Source organism: Ambystoma mexicanum, chromosome 1p, assembly GCF_040938575.1.
Source record: "Ambystoma mexicanum isolate Mex_15411 chromosome 1p, UKY_AmexF1_1, whole genome shotgun sequence".
In the NCBI taxonomy this organism is placed as follows: domain Eukaryota; kingdom Metazoa; phylum Chordata; class Amphibia; order Caudata; family Ambystomatidae; genus Ambystoma; species Ambystoma mexicanum.
In genome coordinates, this window is record NC_090921.1 from 190,408,707 (window position 1) to 190,434,043 (window position 25,337).

A 25,337-nucleotide genomic window follows, 5' to 3' on the forward strand; every position below is an offset into this window, starting at 1 on the left:
TCGCCTGATGCACCGTCTAAATTAGTAGGTTGATTTCTTTTTTAATTGTGTGTTTATTTTCAAATTAACTTTTTACTATAATAAACTTTTTACACATTAACAAGAATACAAAAATAAAACAACTGTTATATACATTTACACTTTCAATGCATATATCCCCACATAATTAATGTCAGTCAATAAACAAAATATACTAAAATCCCATCATATAAATGTATGTATTTTCAGTCGTTTTTTGCATAGTTCAAATATGTCCCATAAATATCACTTTCTCAATGGGGAACAACTGGCTTGTTTCCTGCCCTTGTGAGAGTATTCTGGTTATTCTTTACCACAAATGTTCCTGGCGTTCTTGCCCCAGAAGCAGGTTTTGGTTTGTACCCAGCCTTGGGTTGTGGTTTCTCTCTCCCCGCCTTGGAGTTTGGAATCTCTCACACCGTCTTCGGTTCTTACTTCTCTCACCACACCTGGGATTTTCACCTTCCTCGCCCCGCTTTGGAATCTTGCTTCTTTCGCCCCACCTTGGACCTGGTTTCTTTCACCCCACCTTGGGGTCTCACATCTCTCACCACGCTTGGAGTTCTTCTACCCTCACCCTGTCTTGGGGTCTGGTTCCTATATCCTCTCAGCCCACCTTGAGGTCTGAATGGTCTTAATCCACCTTAGGATCTTGCTTCTCCCGCCCTACCTTGGGGCCTGTTCTCTCTCGACCCCACTTTGGGATTTAGCTTCTTTCACCTCAAGTGGCGGTCTTATGTCTCTCACTTCCCACCCCCTTAAACTCTTGTTTGGTCTTGCTGCTCCTTGGGAGACTATGGGAATCTGGTCAATGCCTCTACACTTCTGTGGCTTCTTCTCAGTGCTCTGCTCCGGGCAGAGCTTGCCTCCTTTTCCAGCAGGCTTTCTGCAGGGCTATGTTGCCCGTCTCTCTGCTTGCCGGATGTCGGACGGCTTATAATCCACGTGGGTCTTCTCGGCCGGGCGCTCCCTGCTCTGCTCCGGGCATAGCTTGCATCCTTTTCCCACTGGTGCTTCACACACAGCCTACTGGTGCTGGAATCTTAGCACGCTGGCTGTGTAAGGAAGGCATGGTATCAAACAGTAAGACAGACACAAGTGATCACAGTTCAAGGGTGTTTATTGAAATTCAATTGGGTTATCTAATCCTAAATCAAAAGATGGGAGCAAGCTACAACATCAAATAATAACACAGTCCGAGTCGAGTCTGTCAAAATAAAAGGGCCTATACTAATAAACCTATTGCCAATCCTTACTTATAAATACAAATAGTGTGGGAAACAATGTTATGCAAAAGAAAAGTGTTCAAGAAATGATATGTCAGGATATTCAAGCCGTTAGCTTCCCTTCCCCACGTATTCAGCATGGGACAAGGCGGCACACTCGAGCTTAGCACACTCTTTGGCTTCTCTAGCACGAGGATGCTGTTAAAAATCTCACCATCAGGGCCTTCTGTGCCAAAGTTTCTCTGCCATTCAAAGTCTCTTATTTCAGAGGGCCTGATGCAACACAACAAACATTAAAGTTCCTTTCTTCTTAGGATTTCACATGTACAACTTATTGGGCGCTTTTCGATTCACGCCGGGTCTCCCTCCGCCGGGCTCAGAACCACTTTAACACAAAGCTTTCAATTGATCTCCCTCCGCTGTGCTCGGACCAACTTCATCTACTTTTTCAAGCTTTCTTTACTTCAAAAATCGAAGACTTTCGATTGCGCGCAGGATTTTGCTCAACCCCGCAGGACCACTTTGATTCACAATTACTCGCTCTGTTCTTGAAATTATCTCTTTCTCACTTTCACTTTGCCAATTCCCAGCTGGATGCTTTACAGAGACTTTCGACTGAGCACCCATGCGGTGATGGAGCACTCTGTCAAAAGGTATTGTATCTAGCTTTAAAAGTTACATCGCTCAACAGCAGTTCTATTTTACTTGCGTCCTTTATCACACACGTTTTAACAATGCTCGTTCCAGCGCTCCCCATACAATGTTGCTACTTGCAACCTTGGTTTCAACACAGACCGGTCTTGTATCTGTCTCCCCAACTTACCGGCTTTGTTGATTTCACCGACGCTGCTTTGTTCTTGGAGCCAAGGACAGTACTACAGCGGCTGGTGCGTCTCCCCGCCTTGATTATTGTCGAGGGATGGCCCCGGTTAGCTCCAACACACAATGCAGGATTCTTCAGCCCGGTTTCCTGGTCTTACGCTTTCTATTCTCGAGGTTTCAGGAAAGTAACGGTTCCTTGTCGACAAGGTCAAGGGAACTTCCCTCCTTGCGAACCTCTTCTGTTTTGCCATCTTTCTTCCGTTAAACTGCCATCTCGGAACTGCTGTTTCCTTGTGTGCCTTGCCTTGCTCTGAGTGTTCTCTCGTGCTCCCCCTTTTATCTGTGTGGGGAAGCTGAATGGAAGTCAGGTGTGTGTGATGGTCTGTAATTGGCTGACCTCGCCTGACCAATGTATTGGGACAAGTCAGGTATACGCTCGGGGATTAGTCCGTTTTCCCTCATAGCGGGCTGTCTGTGTGAACGTGTTTGTGTTGTAAAGGGGGGGTGGGGTAGAGTTCCTAAACATCCTACTTGGTAGTATGGGGTAAAGGTGTTCCCCCAGGAATGGGCCGAGTCATGTTTTGGCCAAAGTGAGATAACGTGCACACCAGGTGCCGGCCTCTGATCGCGGCCTTGCAGGGCATATTCCTCTTGGATGAACGACACATCTTTGCAACACTTCCATGAACAATGAATAACCAGTGTGACGAGTGGTGGTCCGAAATGTCCTCATTGGAGCTCGGGCATGACTGGAGATTTCCGTTGCCTCGTGGGTTTGGGCCTAGTGCATGCAATGCCGCCTTTACTGTGCTTACTGCACAAGCCTTCTCTTCTACCTAGAAATATTAATATGTACACAAAATAGCGATGTCGCCTGCACCTTTAGCCACACCATATGAATACACTATAATTGACTATGTTAGCATGGGGTCCTGCTGGACGGGAAAGCTTCCCTGTCACTGCCCCCCCTGGTTTATTACAGTGCTTCAAATACATCTCGCCTTACTTTAAAGCACCTGGGGGGATGGGACGGACCCCTTACCAACATTCCCCCCTTTCGTTACTTCTACAGTAACACATTCTGGAATAGCTGTGTGCTCCCACTCCCCAGTTTTTACATCCACATATGGTTTATTCCTTTTTACTGGCACCCACACCCTACACACTGATCGCAAACTTTCCCACCTAGGCGCGTACTTTTCAGGTGAACAAGTCATATAAATACAACCCCCCCCACCGCTCCACCGCCAGGTCCACCCAAACATCTGTGCAATTTTCAGGATCAGGGGGTTGGGAAATGATAGTGTGGTATAAAGGATCGACTTCATCTCCATACGGGAGGGGCCACATTCCATACTTTGTGCCACCCTGTGGGACATCGGTTTGCACTTCAATGTTTTTGTTTCACGATGTGCTTTTGAACCCCTAATTGATGCCATCATTCTTGCACTATCAGGTGCCACAGTGGCACAGCATCAAAGAACCAACTGACACGTGCATAAAATTACCAGGATGAACACAATGGTGGGCATTAACATCTTCATGATTGCTCCTAGCAACAATGGGGCCCAGTTGAAATTCATGCTCAGCCAATCATCGCCCTGAATTCCTCCCTCCTTCTTCATATGAACACCTAGGCTATGGACAGCTGTAATGATGTGGGATAGTGGTGCATTTTCTTTGTCTTCTGGAGGTACGAACGTACAACAGGAATCACCACATTCTTTGGAAACTCCACCCTCCATTGCTGTCAACATTTCAAGCGCGTTTCTGTTGTGCATTGTTGTTAGTCTTAGTGCTCGTAACTCAACCTTGATCACGTTGAACCCATTCCCTGTGTCATTTGCGAGTTGCACCAGATCCCACCGCACTATTTGCAGCCATTTGGCATTGGCTGCCACCTGTACCCCTGGCAAGAGTAGGGAAGCTAAGAAGGTCTCTGCTGAGCTGAAGAGCCGATACTCTTCTGGTATTTCTGCAAGCAAAGTGGAAAATTCTTTAGAAATGTAATTCAACCTTTTCATTCTCTGGGGTTGCTGGAATTGTCATTTTCCTAGCCGGATGTGAGGCTCTTGCGTGGGTACCAAGCTCTTATCTTCAGGTTGTACTGTGGGGAAACTCGTTGGCCCCTGTGCAGGCAGCACTCCCCCCCCCCGACCCTTCAGGTGCTCTTCTGGGATTACCAATAGCACTGAATGCAGTGTGGCCAGCAAACAACAGCTCCTCCATGAAGCTGGGAGGTGCAAGTAAGCTTGTCGACCACAGATCCAGTAGTAATTCATCAGTGCTGCTGTTCTTTTCATCATGTCTTGATCAAGAGTTTGATTACAATGTTCGTTTGTACCAACAAAGACTGTACCCTTGCTGCGGAAACAGAGCTTATATTCTTCTTCCTTGTCCACTTGCACTGGCTTTTCCATTGTTGCAATCTACGTCAGCTTTGTGATATGGTCTGTCCAGATTTGTGCATAGAAGTTTACCACTCATGCTATTCTGTCCTTGCTATATGTTACCAGTCCTTCTGCCAAGCAAGGTAGTGTGCTGTCCTGCCAGTTATTGTTGGCATACTTCCGCTCCTTCACCATCGGATAAGGTAACTCCACACACTTGATTTTTCTTTGGTCGTCGGGACCCTTTACGAAATCTTGGCCCACCATTTGCAATTCCAAACTGTGTGCCTGGAACGTTCCTTTTATTCTACATAGCACAAGATGAACCAGGCTATGTGCCTCTACAATTGGGACTCTTTGTGGCACTAAGACCTTGGGAGCCCCTGGCGTGTGCGGGATCAGTGACACATAACAGCTCCCATTTGCAGCATTTCTCCCCAAACCACTCATATCAGAGTACCATGAATTAGATAATTTGGGGTGATGTATATCCTCAATCACATCAAAACCCAACCCTTAATATGCGTCATACTTTCATTGTACTTCTCTTTTCCTTCTTCTATGCACATTCTCAAAGATAGCCACCTTAGTAATACTGTCAGAAATACCATTATAGCTTTCCATACTGGTAGACAATCCCCTACTTATTGTAAACAACTTTTTCTCTGCTTCTTTCACAGGCGTAACTTGCATATTGGAGTCATTGTGTCACACCCCTGGAGTATCATACAACTCCTTCCTAGCCACGGAACCCAAATGCAGTTGACCCCTCCCTCCTTGGTTGGCACAGCCTCCTGATTTTGATATATATAGGCACCACAAGGCAGCCAAAGGGGGTAAGAGGGTTAGGGAGAGGTTGTGGATAGGCAGTGGGTGTTAAGGTGAACGGAAAGAGGGTTAGAAATCATGCATTAGGATGGGAATAGGGAAAAAGACATAACATGTGCACATATCCTGGTACAACCAATACCTCTCAGAACCTATTGCCTAGCCTCTACCCTTCTCAATTAGGAAATCTTCTTTTTACTCCTGTATTCCTAGTCACCCCTGAATCAGCAACAAACATAAGCACATTGAGCATTATTGATGGCCATAGATAACTTGCAGCAACATACGCATAATGACACATGAAGCACAAGCAAAAACATATATCCTGACACCATGTGGCATTCTCATGGAAATGACTCCAAATCCTCCTGCCGTGTCAGCCGGCGAAGAATAAATTTAACTTTGAACATAAATGATTTTAAACAGACATTAAATGTAACAAAGAAGCAAGCATCCCCAAACGAATATAGCATGTCCCTGCTTTTCCTAAACAGTGTCTCTTTCCTCACTCAATGATATGGAGCGATCTCACTCCACGAGTTTGCGGCCTGCCCAGTATACGGTCTTGAGCCCTTAATCATGGAACATACACGTGCAGTCCTCCGCGCCACGTAATCTCCCTCCTTCACAGCATGCGAGTAAGAAAGTCATGTAAATGAGGAACGGTGCGTCCACACCAAGAAATAATCATATGCCCCCTTGAACATATTGGAATTCCATGCAACACTTAACTGAGGCCTGGGGGGGCTCGCCGGCACCTCCCCAGACAATGTGTTCTTCCACGGTGACGGCGTTGCCGCTGTGTTCGAGCCGTGCCCTTGAAGGACAGAGCGCTGCTGTAGTGTCCTCACTGGCAGGCGAGGGCTCAACTGAACTGCTAATGTGAACCGCTCCACTCCCTTACGAGGTGTAGAGCGCTGCCATATCACCACCGGGCTCGGGTTCCTCCATTCTCCAGCACCTCACATGAAATGCCTTCCTCCTCTAGCCCGTGCCTGCACACCAACAATCACCAACAGGCAGCACGGGCCGGAGAGTGGCTTAAGTACCATCATGAGCTACACACCTGTTTCCTTCCAACGGACAGCAAAGGCTCATGGGAAATGTCGTTTTTTGTCCCTTTGGCTGGAAAAGCTCTCCTGAGCTGCTTTCTAACCTGCACAGTCCCTTTTTTCTTTAAACATTGAATCTGTTACACTTATTATTATTCGTATGAACATTAGTACTGATATATGTAACTTCACTCGTGTTATTTACATTTATATGTATCGTTCCATATTTCCCCCATTTTCCCCCTTTATAGAACCTCCCCCTATAATACCCTCCCCCAATATATTCCCAGAAGTATCAGCAATATTATACATAATGATCCAGCAATAGCTGATCAGCAATAATATACATATGTCCACAGTCTCTCATTTGTGTCTCTGCACCTCAGGTCTCTACTTAACAAGCTATGTACATTAGTTGTGTCCATCTTCTTCTCTCCTGGAATAGAAGCATAAACACACAAGACAGTGGAAAAAAGGGGTAGATGCAGAAGACATGCACTGTACAAAAGGAAAAAAGAAATCGTGAGGGGACAAGAGAGGGAGAGAGAGAGAGAGAGAGAAAGAGAAAGAAAGAGAGAGAGAGAGAAAATGAAAAAGAGAAAAAGCGCTCGCAGAGAAAAGAAAAGTGCAGAGCTAGTAGCTGATCCTTGGCCTGCCCCTCGGACTTGCCACCACGCCCGTATCTCCTCTGGACAGGCCAGTAAGCTGCTCAGGGTACAGGGACTGTTAACCCTGTTCTCAAGATAACTGATGCACCTCTGTGCTCTCTGGAGGTGCCCTACGAACATCCGAGAGGTGGACCCAGTAGCGCAATTCCTTGACTTTAACCGCAAGGGGGGTACAATCCCCCGGCAACAGTGGTCTAGTAGTTATGTGCTCAGTATCTGCCCCCGTTGTCTGTGTAGCATCGGGCGTCTCTGTAGTCGCGATCCTGGGAGACACATTTAATGGACCGAGTTAGTGTTGTCCAATATTCCCTGAATTACTCTCCTAACACCGGATAACTTGCTCTTAAGGAGGCCATTTATTCTCTCCACAAACTCATTGGACTGTGGGTGATAAATCAAACACATCTGATGCTTGATACCAAGTAGTGCTGTAAGATGTTGGAATAATACATTGAAGAAATGTGTGCCATTATCTGATCTACAAACCTTGCACACACCCCAGCGTGGCAAAGCTTCTCACACTAGAAGCCTTGCAGCACATTTGGCATCCGGCTCGCATGGCCCTGTTTCCACCCACCTTGACCACCACAATGAGGTACCTAGATCCATTGCAACGCTCCACCATATTGGCGTAGTCTATATGTAACTCCTGGAATGGCCCAATAGGGCGGGGCAAAGTCCCCCGTAATGTCTGTAGTGTCATCCCAATGCTAAAACATTGACATGTGGTGCAGCAGACGACCATACCAGTGATGCTCTCCTGAATATTTGGTGTGAACTAGTGCTCCTGTATGTATGCTGCTATGTGTTGTTTCGAACTATGGTACAGGTAATGCAATTCTTCAAATACTACAGCTAGCAATTCCTGGGGCATCACCGTCTTCCCCAAGCTCTCCTTTCTCCCTAACAGATCTGTCGGAGACTGCTTACATCCTCTCCGTGACCACAATTCCTTTTCCCACTCAGGCACTCTTCCTTGCAGCTCAATAATCTGGGAGATGGGCAATGCAGTATAAGGCGCAGGGCGCTCGTCTGTCAGTGGGGCTACAACACTACAACATACTCAGTGGATGTTTTCGTCTTGCTGGTATGCAGCCATTTTGGCTGCCGCAATGGCGGGTGTGTTCTTTCTACAGATTTTGTCCGTCCGGTGCGTGTGGGCAGCACACTTGATGACCGCCACAACAGATGGCTGTGATAACGCTCCTATCGGCAACTCTAATGGTGCTTTGTGCTGCACTGGGGACCTGTCTGCCCTCCAACACTCCTTCCTCTTCCAACGGGAGGGACCGGCGTGTACCGTTGTTGTAACGTACGCTGAGTCGGAATATATCGTAATCTGACACCCTTGCGACACTCTCAGTGCTTTGATGAGCGCCTCAAGTACTGCCGCTTGCGCAGAATAGTGTGTAGGCAACCTTTTCATGACCACCATCTTGTACTCTCCTCCCTCAAGTCATACCACTGCTTCCCCTGTCTGTCTCTGTCCATCCTACTGATCAATTGTGGACGACCCGTGCGAAAAGTACCACACCCTCTGTGAATGCACGATCCCTGGCTTTGGTAGTTTCATTCTCCTCCCCCTTGTATGTGGCACAATCGTGTGCCATCAAGTCCTCTGCCGTAGGCATGTCTGTTAAAAAAGGTGTCTGTTAAAAAACCATCTTACACCTAACCACGTGAATGTGGAGTTTCGGAATGATACTTTCATATGCAGATGACTTTTGCATAGTCAGAGTGGACTTCGACCATTCTAGAATAGCAAATAGAGAATGTTCTACATACAGCATTACTGAACATCCCATTACAATGCTAGAGCTTTTCTCTAAAGCAAAGGCAGCAGCAGCAGCAACTAATGCTTGTTCGCATGCGAACTGCCCTTGCATCAGTGCATCCAGATTGCCACTATAATAGGCCAATGGCTTATGGCCCATAGTGCTCTTCTGTGTCAACACTGCTGTCATAAACGGACCATCAGAATGTGAAAACAAATAGAATTCCTGTGCATAGTCCGGGATGGCCACTAGGGGAGCCGAACTGATGACTTCTTTTAAATCAAATTGTCTAATCATTTCTGCCGTCCACAATAACTTGTGGTTCTTTGTTTTCTGTGCTTCCCTTAGGGCTTGCAAAAGTGGCCTGGTGTATGCCGCGTATTCAAAGATCCAGGCCCTGCATAAATTGCACAGGCCTAGAAACCTCTGCACCTCCTTAATTGAGGCGGGTCTGGGTGTGCCGCGTACCGATGCTGCCCTATCGGGAAGTATCCTCTTTCCATTCACTGATATAAACTGCCCCAAATAAATTACTTCCTGCTTTGGCCATATCAACTTTGTACCCCTTACAAGGCAGTAACTGTAGTAGTGCAACCGAGTCTCTTCTACAACGCTGTTCATTGTCACTACACACTAGCAGATTGTTCATGTACTGGATAATCGTGCAGAGCACCTGAACTTTCCCTAAATCAGCGTGCAGTATTCTGTTCAATATGCTCGGGCTCCTACAGTACCCTTGAGGTAATCTAGTATGCTCAAACCTCATCTGACCTTGTGTAAATGCCGTAAGGTACCTCGACTCTGGATGGAGTGGAATCAAGAAAAATTAACTTTTCAAATCCACCACAGTAAAATATGTGGCCTCCCTCCCCCTGGTTCATTACAGTGCCTCGAATGCATCTCACCTTACTTTAAAGGGCCTGGGGGGGATGGGACTGCCCTCTTCACAACAAGTTCATATAGATGTCTCTGTTTCTTTATTTATAACTCACTTCAACCACTGTTGCACAAGTTCCATTTGCTTTCCATGGCTCTTTCCAACACAGTTGTCGGACCACACGGTCCACCCATTACAGGTCATGCAACCGATGCCCTTATGCACTGTGTTATACTTTCTGTATTCTTATGGTTTGTGCCAACACAGGTTTTCTCTCTTTACCTGTTGTGCTTTGGGTTCATTTAGATTTGGCTAATAGGCCGTTTCTTGTTTCATATATTTCTTTGCAGTCTTTTGACTGCCACCATTTGTAGCTCACACATCTTATTCTGTGGTATTTCCCATTAGTATCACCTTTCTTTTGTTTCATTCATAAGTGCTCATCACTTTTTTTTAAAAACATATTTTTTTATTGGTTTTCTGAATCAACTTAAACAACATTCCATACTCCACCTCCCCCACCTCCCCCCAAAACTCCCCATGGTCTGTAATGGTTCCTTCCTTTTTGTGTGGGGGATTATGAGTCATGTGCTGAATAAGTCCAGGATTCTGATCTTGTGTGGGCACCATTGCACCATGTAGTCACTCAGCAAGAAAGATAGCACCGATCCCCATGTTTTCCTGAATTTGTCTTGGCTGCCCTGAATTTTATAGGTTAGCCATTCCATTGTAACACATGACCAGACCTTCTGCAGCTAGTCAAAGATAGACGGTGGGGATTGCTCTTTCCATTTTTGCGCTATTGCTAGCCATGCTGCTATCAAAAGGCCCATGAAATTATGTTTTTGCCCTTTCGACACATCCCTGGAGTGGGGGACCCATATTCCGCACAACCATACTTTACCCCTAAGTGGCCAATATCTTTAAACATTGCCTGTATCTGAAGTATGACCTCTGCCCAGAAACCTTTGATGCCCAGGTAATCCCACCAGATGTGTTTCCAATTTCCCACCTGTTTGCAGCATCTCCAACACTGGTTTGATGGTTGTGGAAACATACCGTTTAGCCTCTCTGTGGTGTAATGCCACTGGACCATGATCTTTACCCACATTTCCCTCGTTTGGATTGCCCGTGTCTGTTTTGGAATCTCCCGCCAGGTGTGTTCACTTTGTGTTCTTGGGATTGTTTCCCCTAGTGACCTTTCCCATGTTTTCACATAGTTCCATTGGATCTCCTCCTTTTGTGTGTTTAAGAATGTGTACATAACTGAGACAACCTACCTGTGTGAGTCATTATCTAGAGCTCAAATGGGGTTAAATCTCTGGTCGCAGCCTGTCTAATGGGTAGGGTTGACAGCCAGTGTCTCAGCTGTTCATATTTGTATCTGTCCTTTTCTGTCAGGCCTAGCATGGCTTTGCAGTCCTCAAATGTCCTACTTTCTTTATCCTGATACATATACCCTATTTTCATACATCCCACCGACTCCCATTTTTTGTATGCCCCCTTCTCTACTCTTGGTGGGAATTCCGGGTTTCCAAACATGGGTTTAAAGGGTGTCTGTACCTCCGTTAGTTCGCCTCTTTTTGTTGTTTCATCCCATAAGTCTAATGCCGCCCTCATCACTTCACTGATTTGCAGGTTTGAAGGTCTATACCTCTTCTCTCGCCATAGGAGGTCTGTGAGAGTGGGGTCCTCGCTACCGCCCTGTCCTGGTTTACCCAGATGTTGTGGGTGACATTCGGAACCCATTCTTTTAGTACCCACAGCTGGGCTGCTGATAGTATTTCCGGAAGTGTGAAAGGCATAGTCCCCTTATGCGGTTTGATGCAGTCCGCACTGATCTTGCCACTCTGGGGGGGGGGGTCTTTTTTTCCAAATGTATGCCATAATCGTCTTGGTCAATGATTTAAAGAATGACTTGGGGATTTTCATTGGTAGCGCCTGAAAGTAGTACAATAATTTGGAAAGTGTATTCATTATTATTGAGGTCATTCGACACCCATGAGATCGTCAGAGGATTCCACCTCTCTGTATCCTCTTTTATTCTCCCCAACAGCTGCAGGAGGTTTTCCCCAAACAGCTGTCCCACGTTAGCCGTCAGGGTGATTCCTAGATATTCAATTCCCCTGTCCGCTATCTTCAGATTTAAGGTGGTTGAATGTCTTTTTATCGCCTTGCCGTCCCTGGCATTAATAGGTCTGAGTTCTGCTATTTATTTTTAGTCCTGATATTGTCCCAAACTCTTCTAGCTCCTTCATCACTGCTGCCAGCGAATGTTCTGGGTCTAGCAATGCCATCAGCATGTCATCCGCATATGCCATTACTTTATGGGATTTCCCCCCCATTTCTATGCCCTTTATTTCCTTATGTCCCTTAATCTAATTAGGAAGGGTTCCAAGAACATTGCATACAATAGCAGTGAAAGAGGGCATCCCTGTTTAGTTCCCCTGGTTATCCTCAGCTTGACTGTTACCTCTCTGTTAATGGCTACTAGTATGCCTGGGGTGTTATAATTGGCTTGTATTATTTTGATGTATTGATCCCCTAATCCCATTTTCTTCATGGTGCAGAACAGGAGTGGCCACTCTACCCGGTCAAAGGCATTTTCTGCATCTAGAGATCTAGAGAATGGTTTTCAAGGTAAAAGTTTCGATATGAAAGTCATTCAATATAAAATATTCTGTATAAACACTGTATACCCTTACCCAGATCCCTCCTCCACCCCAAACTCCGCCCAATACCCCTCCATGACACACCCCCAGGGACTGTATCTCCATCCCAGAATCTTTAGGGCTAAATCCAGTACCCGCCACCCCCCTCCACTCCATTATTCAATGAAGAACAAGCTGTTAAAATGTAAGCCCTCCAATAAACACCCTTGCTGCTATGCAAACAATTAACAGCGCCTGGGACGACACCCCTGGTCGAATACTGTTTGTGCTTATCCACAACCCCACATTCCCTTTAAGGACCCCCCTCCTGAGGGGAACACAGTACGACAATATAAATTACAGACACCATATCCTCAGGTAACCAGCTGTGTTCACGGGCCCTTCCCATTTCCTTTAGGATATGGCCGAGCAGGTCCCCATCCAGCTTTTAGAGGATTGCGTATTTCTTTCCCCTCCACAGTCTCCTCAGCTTGTCGGTTCACTCCTTCCCTATTCATCATTTCTGCTGCCTCTTCTTCCTTGGTGATGTTGTAGGCATTCCCGCCATACTCAATTCGCAGTCCGAAGGGAAATGTCTATCGGTTAGCACCCCCTTCTCTCACAACCAGCTAGTCACGAGTATCTGCATAATCCTTATAGAGGCATTTCTTAACCGGGTCACTTCTTGTTGTCTTGCAGTTCCCATGATTCTCTCCTTCATTTGAAACAGGTGAACCCTGGTAAGCACATCTGGGAGCACATTCTTATTCTGTTGGTACTGAGTATATACTCGGTGTGTATGGTCAAGTAGTATCTCTTCTTCATCTGAGGCATTTAGGACCTGTCGAAACAAAGCATGAACATAGGCCTCCAAATCTGCATCTGAAACCAATCTGGAAATCCCCCGTAGCTGAATGTTTTTTCATCTGGACCTGTTTTTTGCATCCACCTGTTTATTCATTACCAACTTTAGTTGCTGTTCCAACTCCCCCATTCGTTTTGAGATCTCCTCCTGCTCAAAACACTGCTCACATAGGGAAGATTCCACCTCGTCCATTCTCTTTTCAACTGCCACCACATGCTTGATTAGCTCGACATGGTCTTGGACAGAGTTGGCCCACTGTCTTTGATTTCTTTTTTAATCTCTGTTAGCATTAGTGTGAGATCGGATCTCCTTGTGGCTGGATCCTCAAAACCGAGCTGGGGGGGGTAGTCAGTGAATAGACCTGGGTTGCTGCCACTATTTGATTCTTCTTTGGACTGTCTTGCCCCTGCAGCAGTGCTTTAATATCTCCTGTGTGATTTCAGGGGCATGTGGACAGCACATGGGTGTGATCCGAGCCATCCCTTAAATAATATCCACTTGGCACACCATCTCAACCTCCGGGATGCACGATGGTAGCGGGTTGAATGCTGATACGGGCCAAGTAGGCCCTGCCCACTGACCTCCCATAGAGCTGGAAGCTCTGCCAGCGGCCCGAGAGCAGGATCTCCCCTCCAAGCCCCCGGAGGACCCAACACCCTCAGGCACTTCCCACTTAATACGCACTTTTTTCAGCGCTCTCCAGCAGTGGCTCTCCCCACTGCATACCTTGCTGCTGGCGGCTGCTCACCTCAGCACTCTGCTCTGTCACTGCTGCCGCCTCCTGTATGGGGACCCCTTGTCTCGCAGGCTTCTCCGGTACCCAGGTGCAGGTCACTGGGCCAATGGAGATCGCATTTCAGCCCATGCTCAGATAGCCAGTGTGACGTTGTCCCGGTTCACAATCACTCCCGGATCCAACTACGCTCTTAGCATAGGTGTCCATGCATCCCGCAGGCTGTTCCGCTTCTACCCCTGTTGCCAGTTTGGCAACGTAAGGGCGCTTACTTCAAGTTCTGTTTGTCTTGGTTCCCTGCATCAGGTGGAGCCACGGCCTCATCAGTGAGCACCCCACCTTTTGACACCCGTGAAGGTGAATAAAACCACCACCAATCACATCAGTGAGGTGGGGGAAGAGAACAACAGACAATGGGCCTCATTACGAGGGCGGCGGTAAGGAGTTAACGCGCCGGTAAGGATGCTGGTGCCATTAACCCCTTACCGCCGCATTCCGAGGTCCCTTAGCGGGTCCCACTAAGGCCAGCTGGTAAAACCAGCCGTCCTTAGCGGGAGCCACTAAGGGACCAGGGAGCTAATAACGGGCCCGCTATTTACGGGCCCGTTATTAGCTCCCTCCCTGTTAGGCAGAAACCTGTGCAGTTCCCTCTGTGACCACTGCAAAAGATTTAGGACTAAAGGTGTTTGGCAGTAAACCCACTTGGTAGCAGTCTGTACCACACAGATTCACTTGGTAGCTGTGGCTGAGCAGTCAGACTTCCCTCAAGTAGAGTTAGGCAGTATACAGAGTATACACAATAGGTCAAGAGCACACAATAGAACAAGTAAACACTGACCAGGGCTTGGTGTAAAAGAGATATCATTATTTATTTAAAAACCACATTTAGAAAAACACACAGGCACTAGTAGTAAGCAATTCAAAAACACAGTCACTAAAAGATATGTACTCCCTTAAAAGAATATTAGACAAGTCTTAAGTAAAGCCCCACTTATTTTCAGACAGCGGTGAGCGCTTAACGTAGATGGCACTCTAATAGTTAGTTTTTAAAAGGGAGAGAAAAGCAGAGAACAAGTTGAAACAGATCCCAACACTTTTACAAGAACATAACAAGAGAGGAAGGCAAAGTAAAACCGTGAAGTTAGAGTTCAATAGGCCGGATCCACTTTCAGAGGATCAAAAACAAAAATGTGTCCAAGGTCACACGGTTGCAGTGCACAAAAGTCTTGTAATGGTTCAAAAAGGAGTTGGACCAAAGAAAGGGACCAGTTAGAGGGTCAAGGCGGCCAGCCCAGTCCAGAAGGTTAAGGAGTTATTATTACCTTGTAGCAATCTTTAGAAAGGGAGGCCTGGCGGACACGGTACCTTAAAGTGGTTAGAAGACTCCAGCGGGGGCAGTTGTTCCTGGCAGCGGATGCAAGTCGGTGCTTCGTCCGGGGGAAGAGAGGATCTCGTCGTGGAGGAAGACAGGAGTCCGTTGCACTGCCAGGGAAGAAACCAGCCACAGAGTTTCTCAGGTACAAGGAGCGGTCCGTTGATTCGCGGTTCAGTGGTGAGTGGCTATCCGGCCGCCGGGGTGCTTGGCACGGGCAGTTGGACCACAAACCATTCTGAGGTGCGAAAAAAGAAGGTAAAACTGGTTGTGCCCACCAGTCAGGGGAAGAAGCCTCTCCAGCCGGGAGATCTTCTCTGTCGTCGGGAAGTGGTGAGTCGGTTCCGCAGGGCTCCACCAGTGGTATCGTCATGGTAGGTCGGCTCAGCTTCTCCCTCGTCGGATTCTCAGGTCCTGTGGAGACTTCTGAAGTTCCAATCCCCAAAGCCCTGCTTTTATGCAGCATACCCCCATTCACTCAGCCTAGCTGTCAATCAAACATGGTAAGTGGTGAGCCAGCCGGCTCACCACTTGGGCCAGTCACACAAGAGTGCGACTTGAGTTACCAAGGTAACTCAGTTTAGGGTGCCTAAGCCCCCTCCCACGCCCCCTGTGGTACCCAGACAGAGTGGCACCACTTTTGGAGGCTTCTGTGGAGAAGCCTGCCAAAAAGTGGAACAAAGTGGCTCACCACTTGGGCCAGTCACACAAGAGTGCGACTTGAGTTACCAAGGTAACTCAGTTTAGGGTGCCTAAGCCCCCTCCCACGCCCCCTGTGGTACCCAGACAGAGTGGCACCACTTTTGGAGGCTTCTGTGGAGAAGCCCGCCAAAAAGTGGAACAAAGTGGCTCACCAATTGGGCCAGTCACACAAGAGTGCGACTTGAGTTACCAAGGTAACTCAGTTTAGGATGCCTAAGGCCCCTCCCACGCCCCCTGTGGTACCCAGACAGAGTGGCACCACTTTTGGAGGCTTCTGTGGAGAAGCCCGCCAAAAAGTGTAACAAAGGGCTCGACTTGGGTTGGAGTCACAGAAGAGAACACAAACGCCATTTTAGAATCGAGTCCTGGCAAAAAATACCAACCGGCGAATTAATATTAAATAAATAAACCGGCTGTATGTTCGAGGCTATGAGAATTAAATAATTAAAGTTGGTAGCCTCGAACAATGGGAAAATCCCATAGGAAAATATTTGCGGTCGAATATAAAAAGTAATTTCCACTGCCACCAGCCAAAACTCGATCAGGGGGGACGGAGACGTGCCCCCTCGACTAACAGACCCCGGGGCAATCGAATTGCCCCGACCAGTACGTCCACAATATGATGGTTTGTACTGGTTTCTGTTAATAATTTGGGACTAGTAAAGCCAATGGTGACTTTACATGCCCTGGGAGACAGTAGTCAGTCCCAGGGTATGGAGTCTATGGTGGGGGGTCACTATGACACCCCTGTGTTACTGCACGGAGGGTGCTGTGTAGCACACATAATAAAAACACACGAGACCCTATGGAGTAAAGGACCCCATAGCCCATAAAACACATTAACAGTCAAAGAAACACCATAAATCATGTCCAAGAGTGGGAGAAAAAGAGTCTCACTCTTGGCAGGAGGAAAAAAACAAACTCCAGAAATCCAGCAAAGCTGCTGGGGGACTCACTACGTTAGGAAATTCAGCCTAAAGAGAGAATTCCCCCTAACACTCGTCCCTCCCCCCCAGACTAAGGGACAGGAGGATTTAATCCACTCCTGGATGAATCTCATACCTCTAGTCGATGACATACATCCTAGAGAGACCATCAGCATTTTGGTGGTGACACCCTGACCTGTGCTCAATGGTGAAATCAAACCCTTGCAGGCAGATTGACCATTTCAATAGTTTTGGGTTTTCCCCTTTCATTTGCATTAACCATCTCAAGGGTTGGTGCTCAGTCTGAATGACAAAAGTAGAACCATACAAGTATGGCCTAAACTTCTTCAGAGCCCACACAATAGCAAAACACTCTCGTTCAATGGTTGCCCACCAGGATCCTTCAGTTTTCTACTGATGAAGCAAATGGGGTGCTCCCTACCTTTCCCATCCAGTTGACTGAGGACTGCACCTATTCCTACATTTGAAGCATCTGTTTGCACAATGAAAGTTTGGTGATAGTCAGGAGCTCTGAGTACTGGGGCTTGGCAAAGAGCCTTTTTCAGGGTTTCAAAGGCCTGATTGCATTCCTCATTCCAACTAACCTTTTTAGGGAATTTAGGAGAGGAGATTACATTCAGTGGAGAAGCTATGGACCCATAGTTCTCAATGAAATTCCTGTAATACCCAGTGAGACCTAAGAAGGCTCTCACTTGGGTCTGAGTAGTAGGTGTTGTCCAATTTTGCACAGCTTCAATCTTACTGGGCAAAGGCCCGATTTCTCCACCTCCTAACTCATGTCCAAGGTAGACCACTTTACTCTGTCCAATCTGGCATTTACTTGCCTTTATGGTCAGATTGGTCTTTCCAAGAGCCTGCAAAACATATCTCAGGTGGTCCACATGTTCTTCCCAGGAATTGCTGAACACTGCTATGTCATCCAAGTATGCCATGCAGAAGTCATCCATCCCATTCAGAACCTGGTTTACCATCCTTTGAAACGTAGCAGGTGCATTCTTCAATCCAAAAGAAATAACCTTAAACTGGTATAAGCCAACTGGGGTAGAAAATGCAGTTTTCTCCTTGGCATGGTCTGTCAGGGCTATTTGCCAATAGCCTGACGTCAAGTCAAATGTGCTGAGGAACTTGGCTGCACCAAGTCTATCCACCAACTCATCTGTCCTTGACAAAGAGTGGGCATCAGTCTTAGTGACTGCATTAAGAGCTCTGTAATCCACACAGAATCTGACTTCTTTAGATCCTGCCTTTGGTACTAACACAACTGGGCTAGACCATGGACTAGTAGAGGGCTCTATTACCCCGAGATCAAGCATCTTGTTGGCCTCACCTTTGATGTGGGTTCTTAAATTTTCTGACATTCGATATCCTCTGCTTTTGACTGGTAGACAGTCACCAGTGAGTATGTCATGCTGTCCCCAAGGGGTCAAGCCTGGTGAAAGTGAGAACAGAGAGGCAAACTGATTTAACATAGATTTGCACTCTTCCTGTTGCTCAGGTGTCAGATTTGAAGAGAGATTTACTCCTTCAATCTTTTCGTCTAAAGGTAAGCCTCTGAGGAGATCAGGAAGAGCTTCACTCTCTTCTTCTTCCTCTGATGATGCTAGAAGCAAAGCTCCTACATCAGGTCTGGAGACATACGCTTTTAGTCTGTTGGTGTGGAAGACTGTTGGAGCCTCCTTGGGGTTGCCCAAGTCCACCAGATAGTTGACCTCTCCAAGTTTACCCACAACTTTGATGGGTCCCAACCATTTGTCTTGCAAGGCCCTCTGCCTTGTTGGAATCATAAAGAGAACTAGCTGGTCCTGCGTAAACTCGACCATGTTAGCCTTTTGGTCATGCCAGTGCTTGACCAATGCTTGTCCAGCTTTCAAGTTATCACTTGCTTCTGCCATCATTTGTGACATTCTCCTTCGGAGACCTATCACATAGTCAGTCACTCTGACTGGCTTGGGGGAAGGAGCACTCTCCAACCCCTCCTTGATCAGGGCCAATGGACCTCTGACCGGATGACCATAGAGAAGTTCAAAGGGAGAATAACCTGCTCCCTCCTGAGGGACTTCTCTATAAGCAAAGAGAAGGCATGGCAGTAGAAGGTCCCACTTTCTTTTAAGGGGGTCCTCTAATGCACCTATCATGCTCTTCATGGTTCTGTTGAACCTTTCAACCAGCCCATTTGTCTGAGGATGGTATGCGGTTGAGAACTTGTAAGTAACTCTGCAGGTTTTCCACATGGCTTTCATGTAGTGGGACATAAAATTTGACCCCCTGTCAGAGATTACTTCCTTAGGAAACCCAACCCTGGTAAAAATACCAAGGAGGGCCTTAGCCACAGCCGGAGCTGTAACAGTCCTCATAGGAATTGCCTCAGGGTATCTAGTAGCATGGTCTACTACAACAAGTATAAACCTGTTGCCTGAGGAAGTTGGAGGATGAAGGGGACCAACAATGTCAATCCCTACTCTCTCAAAGGGGACTCCCACTACAGGGAGAGGCACTAAAGGTGCCACATTCTTGGCGCCAACCTTACCAGAAGTCTGGCAGGTGTGGCAGCTCCTGCAGTATTTATCTACCTCAGCCCCCATCTTTGGCCAATAAAAGTAGAGAGAGAGCATTTCCTTAGTCTTCTTGAAACTCAAGTGACCAGCCAAAGGAATCTCATGGGCTAACTGCAAGAACTGTGGTCTGTTCTCTTGGGGTACTACAAGTCGTTTGTTGTCCCCAGGTGCAGACTCGGTTGGTTCACTGTAGAAGAGGCCATCTTCCCAGTGTAACCTATATTTCCCAGGCTCTTGCCCTTCAACCTGAGCATCTGCCTGGTGGCGAAGACCTTCCAGAGTTGGACATTCTCTCTGTCCCTTACTGAAGTCTGCCCTGTTGGGTCTACCTTCCGCCAGTAAAGACTGCAGCTCAGGATGGTCAACAGGATCCAGATCTCCAATGAGTTCCTGGCCTTCCACTAGCTCTTCTTCAGAGTCTAGTTCAACCACACAGGGTTGTACCTCCCTCTCAGCCTCAGCTGGAGGGGGAGTTACTGGTGTAACTTTGGACAACCTAGGGGAAGTCCTTGTTGTCTGCACTGGAGTGCTGGCTGTGAGGTTCTTTTTAGAAGTTTTAGGTTTCCCTTTTTCTTCTAGTTTCTTAGAGACAGCAGCTGACATCTCCAGTGGAGCAGGAGTGATCTCTTTCTTCATCATCTCCTTGGGAGTACCTCTCATGGTTCTCTCCCTTGCAGGTCTGGTGAGCTCCTGTAACCTTTTACTAGGAGGTCTGGGGGTATGTGACACTACTCCAAGAGTTTTCAAGTCATTACCCAGCAGAACCCTTCCTGGCACCTCACTTTGTATGCTGACAGGTATCTTCACAGTCATGTCATTACACTGGATGAGAACTGGTAATTGGGGAAGCATCTGCACAGGCCCTCCAGCTAACTTGGTGAGGCATTTGGGTGCCTTAGCAACATCCTCAGCCTGAAAAAACGATTTGTCCACCACAGTTATGCTGGCCCCAGTGTCCCTAATGGCAGGAGTCTCCTGACCATTCACCTGGAAACTGTCCTTATAATACTCTTTAGTATTATCTGGGATAGAATTATAGACATCTAAGTTCTGTTGTTCCCACAGACCCAGAGACACTAAAGAAACACTAGCTGAGACTCCAATGGGTTCGTCAGCCAGTAATAGAAAGTTTCCACTTGCCATTTGGACTTCCTCCTCTGGAGCGAAGGCTAGGGAGACAAGTTGGACCCCTGAAGGTTTACCCTTACATCTGGGATCTCCTTTCACATGGTCAGTAGAGCCACAAACAAAGCATTTACCAAATGCTTTCTGGAATGGTGGCTTGTTCTGACCTCCTTCTGGTTTGGCACCAGGAGGTACACTAGCCTGATTTGGTTTCCCTGGTGGCTTACCCTTTTGGTTCTGTTTGGGGTCCTCTTTGGAATTGGAATTATTAGAATTCTCTTTGGATTCCTTTATCGGCTGTTTTCCCTCATCCTTTTTCTGGGTAGCCCCAGAATCCTTGTGAGTGGCCCTGTTGGCAACCCACAAGTCAGCAGCCTTAGCTAACTTCCTGGAATCTAATTCCTTTGAATCAGCCAAGTGCTGTCTGAGCTCAGGAGAGCAGGCATCATAAAATGACTCCAACATTACAAGATTCTTCATTCCTTCATAAGTTTTAACTCTGTAACCCTTAATCCATCCCTCTAAATTTTTCAAACTTTCACTCACCCACATAGCCCAAGGGGTACCATCATGCTTTTTGAGGGTCCTAAACCTCTTAAGGTACTGGGAAGGGGTTTTCCCAAATCTAGCTATCAAAGCTAGTTTCACACATTCATAATCCTTCTTATCCACCTCCCCCAACTCCATTCCCAACTCCATTACCACATCAGTTGAAACAGGGGGAAGCCTAGAGAACAACCAGGGAAGTAACTCATTCCCTGTGATGTCCTGGAGCCCATGATTATACTCAAACATTTTCAACCAATCCAACACATCCAACTTAGGTTCATACATACCCACTAATTCCTAAGGCATCTGGGGTCTTTTGGGACTGGAATTTCTAGAAGAACCAGAGGAGAGAGAAGCATTTTCCACAGACAACTTTTTCATTTCTAGTTCATGATTAAACTCTATTTCTCTGAGTCTTAACTCAGCTTGCTTCTGCTCAGCCTGGGCATTCATTCTTCTGAACTCTAGCTCTTGGTTTCTTTCAGATTGAGCAATAAAACGTTTGTACTCTAATTCAAGCTTCATTTTTTCAAGTTCAAAATAAGCGGGGTTACATGTGGGACCTGGTATAGGCCCAGTAGGTACAGTAGGTAAGGCAGACAGAGGCTCAGAGTGGCTAACTTCATTAGGTTCACTTTCCTCTTCTGACTCATTATCAAGACTTTGATTCAGATCAATACCATCACTGTTTTCTACATTTGCTGGGGGGGGTAGTTTCCTCTGTACCACCCAGACTTTGGTTTTCTAACAATCTTTCTATAAGTTCTATTTTCTTGCCCTTCTCAGAGAGATTCTTATGTCTACACAATACTTTTAAGCAATCAGCAGTTTTGGCAGACAATGATTCTAGGGTATAATTCTCCATAGCAGACATAGTTAGAAAATCAGCTTCTTGGTGCTAAACACTGTGGTTAGTTGTCCTAAAGTGTTCAACCAGCACTCTAAAGTGTATACTCAATACAAATCCCACCGCTGTACACCAGTGTTAGGCAGAAACCTGTGCAGTTCCCTCTGGGACCACTGCAAAAGATTTAGGACTACAGGTGTTTGGCAGTAAACCCACTTGGTAGCAGTCTGTACCACACAGATTCACTTGGTAGCTGTGGCTGAGCAGTCAGACTTCCCTCAAGAAGAGTTAGGCAGTATACAGAGTATTCACAATAGGTCAAGAGCACACAATAGAACAAGTAAACACTGACCAGGGTTTGGTGTAAAAGAGATATAATTATTTATTTAAAAACCACATCTAGAAAAACACACAGGCACTAATAGTAAGCAATTCAAAAACACGGTCACTAAAAGATATACACTCCCTTAAAAGAATATTAGACAAGTCTTAAGTAAAGCCCCACTTATTTTCAGACAGCGGTGAGCGCTTAACGTAGATGGCACTCTAATAGTTCGTTTTTAAAAGGGAGAGAAAAGCAGAGAACAAGTTGAAACAGATCCCAACACTTTTACAAGAACATAACAAGAGAGGAAGGCAAAGTAAAACCGTGAAGTTAGAGTTCAATAGACTGGATCCACTTTCAGAGGATCAAAACGAAATGTGTCCAAGGTCACACGGTTGCAGTGCACAAAAGTCTTGTAATGGTTCAAAAAGGAGTTGGACCAAAGAAAGGGACCAGTTAGAGGGTCAAGGCGGCCAGCCCAGTCTAGAAGGTTAAGGAGTTATTACTACCTTGTAGCAATCTTTAGAAAGGGAGGCCTGGTGGACACGGTACCTTAAAGTGGTGAGAAGACTCCAGCGGGGGCAGTTGTTCCTGGCAGCGGATGCAAGTCGGTGCTTCATCCGGGGGAAGAGAGGATCTCGTCGTGGAGGAAAACAGGAGTCCGTTGCACTGCCAGGGAAGAAACCAGCCGCAGAGTTTCTCAGGTACAAGGAGCGGTCAGTTGATTCGCGGTTCAGTGGTGAGTGGCTATCCGGCTGCCGGGGTGCTTGGCACGGGCAGTTCGACCACAAACCGGTCTGAGGTGCGAAGAAAGAAGGTAAAACTGGTTGTGCCCACCAGTCACGGAAAGAAGCCTCTCCAGCCGGGAGATCTTCTCTGTCGTCGGGAAGTGATGAGTCGGTTCCGCAGGGCTCCACCGGATGTGTCGTCGTGGTAGGCCGGCTCAGCTTCTCCCTCGTTGGATTCTCAGGTCCTGTGGCGACTTCTGAAGTTCCAGTCCCCAAAGTCCTGCTTTTATGCAGCATACCCCCATTCACTCAGCCTAGCTGTCAGTCAAACATGCTAAGGGGCCAATCACACAAGAGTGCGACTTGAGTTACCAAGGTAACTCAGTCCAGGGTGCCTAAACCCCCTCCCACACCCCCTCTGGTACCCAGACAGAGTGGCACCACTTTTGGAGGCTTCTGTGGAGAATCCCACCAAAAAGTGGAACAAAGGGCTCGACTTGGGCTGGAGTCACAGAAGAGAACACAAACGCCATTTTAGAATCGAGTCCTGGCAAAAAATTCCAACCGGCGAATTAATATTAAATAAATAAACCGGCGGTATGTTCGAGGCTATGAGAATTAAATAATTAAAGTTGGTAGTCTCGAACAAAGGGAAAATCCCATAGGAAAATATTCGCGGTTGAATATAAAAAGTAGTTTCCACTGCCACCAGCCAAAACTCGATCAGGGGGGACGGAGACTTGCCCCCTCGACTAACAGACCACGGGGCAATCGAATTGCCCCGACCAGTGCGCCCACAATATGATGGTTTGTACTGATTTCTGTTAATAATTTGGGAATAGTAAAGCCAATGGTGACTTTACATGCCCTGGGAGACAGTAGTCAGTCCCAGGGTATGGAGTCTATGGTGGGGGGTCACTATGACACCCCTGTGTTACTGCACGGAGGGTGCTGTGTAACACACATAATAAAAACACATGAGACCCTATGGAGTAAAGGACCCCATAGCCCATAAAACACATTAACTGTCAAAGGAACACCATAAATCATGTCCAAGAGTGGGAGAAAAAGAGTCTCACTCTTGGCAGGAGGAAAAAAACAAACTCCAGAAATCCAGCAAAGCTGCTGGGGGACTCACCAGGTTAGGAAATTCAGCCTAAAGAGAGAATTCTCCCTCACACCCCCCATTCCCATTGAGCCCTATGGGGGCTCGAATGGGAATAGGGAAGGGTATTTTGAATGGGGACTTACCGGGTCCTCCAAGGTTGGAATGACCCAGTAAGTCCCCATTCAGAGAACTCGGACACGACTTTGGAGGCAGCCATGGTGCTAATAGCACCATGGCTGCCTCCAAACTCCAAACTCGTAATGACCCCAATGTGGCTTAGAGCTCACCGAAGACTGTGAGGGGTCAGTAATGCGAGGCAAATAAATGTTTGTGGGTTTCTTAAAAAATGCCATTTTATTAAAGAAAATATATGAAAGCAAAGCCTTGCTTGCCCTACTCTACTGAAGAATTCCCTGCCTAGTCTATAAGCTAAGGGGACATTCTCTAGCATGGGATAACTGGCCATCACACTAAACAACAAACATACAAAAGAACATATATGACAACACAATATAATAAATAATATTAACGGTATCAGGTAATAAGATCCCTATATATATGGTCGCTGTATCTAATGTCACCAGGAAAAGGTAGTGCCAACATTATATAGGTGACCATATATATAGAAACAGGGGTTTGCGGGGTGTCCATTAAATAATGTGCCTGCTATTTTTCAACGATTATTTTGAATGGCGATATTTTTGAGGGGACATTATTACATGGAATCAATATTAACACAATATCTAAATGAACTTCTCCTGTCCTGGGTGACATCCCTTCCCCAGGAATGAAAGTTAACTCAAAGGGTTCAGCAAAATAAAGGTTTTGAAACAGCTCTTAATATTTCAAGTCAAAGAAAAAGTACATCAAAGAAATTTCACTGGTTACAAATGGCACCAATGGTAATCCTGGTAATGATAAATTGTCTCTTCTTCGAGATAGTTTGTCACAGTTTAAAAGAAGGTGTAATATTCCTCAATGTCAATAATACACAATTCATTAAGACTTCTTTAGTTACAACTTTACATTGGCACTGTCAGGATGTTTTCGTCATGCTGCTGCTTCCACTTTAACAACCACACTTCTACTATTGGTAATAAGAGAATAGTCAACCTTGTCGCACAGTACGTTACTGGTTCATACCACTTCAATGTTACATCTGCTGATAACTTAA

The 25,337-nt window shown here is 46.5% G+C and overlaps 1 protein-coding gene across 14 annotated transcripts in view; it reads left to right on the plus strand.

The window, feature by feature from the left end:
* CHD3 (chromodomain helicase DNA binding protein 3) overlaps positions 1–25,337 on the plus strand; it is a 2,755,261-nt gene that overhangs the window by 1,563,133 nt on the left and 1,166,791 nt on the right. The window lies entirely within an intron of this gene.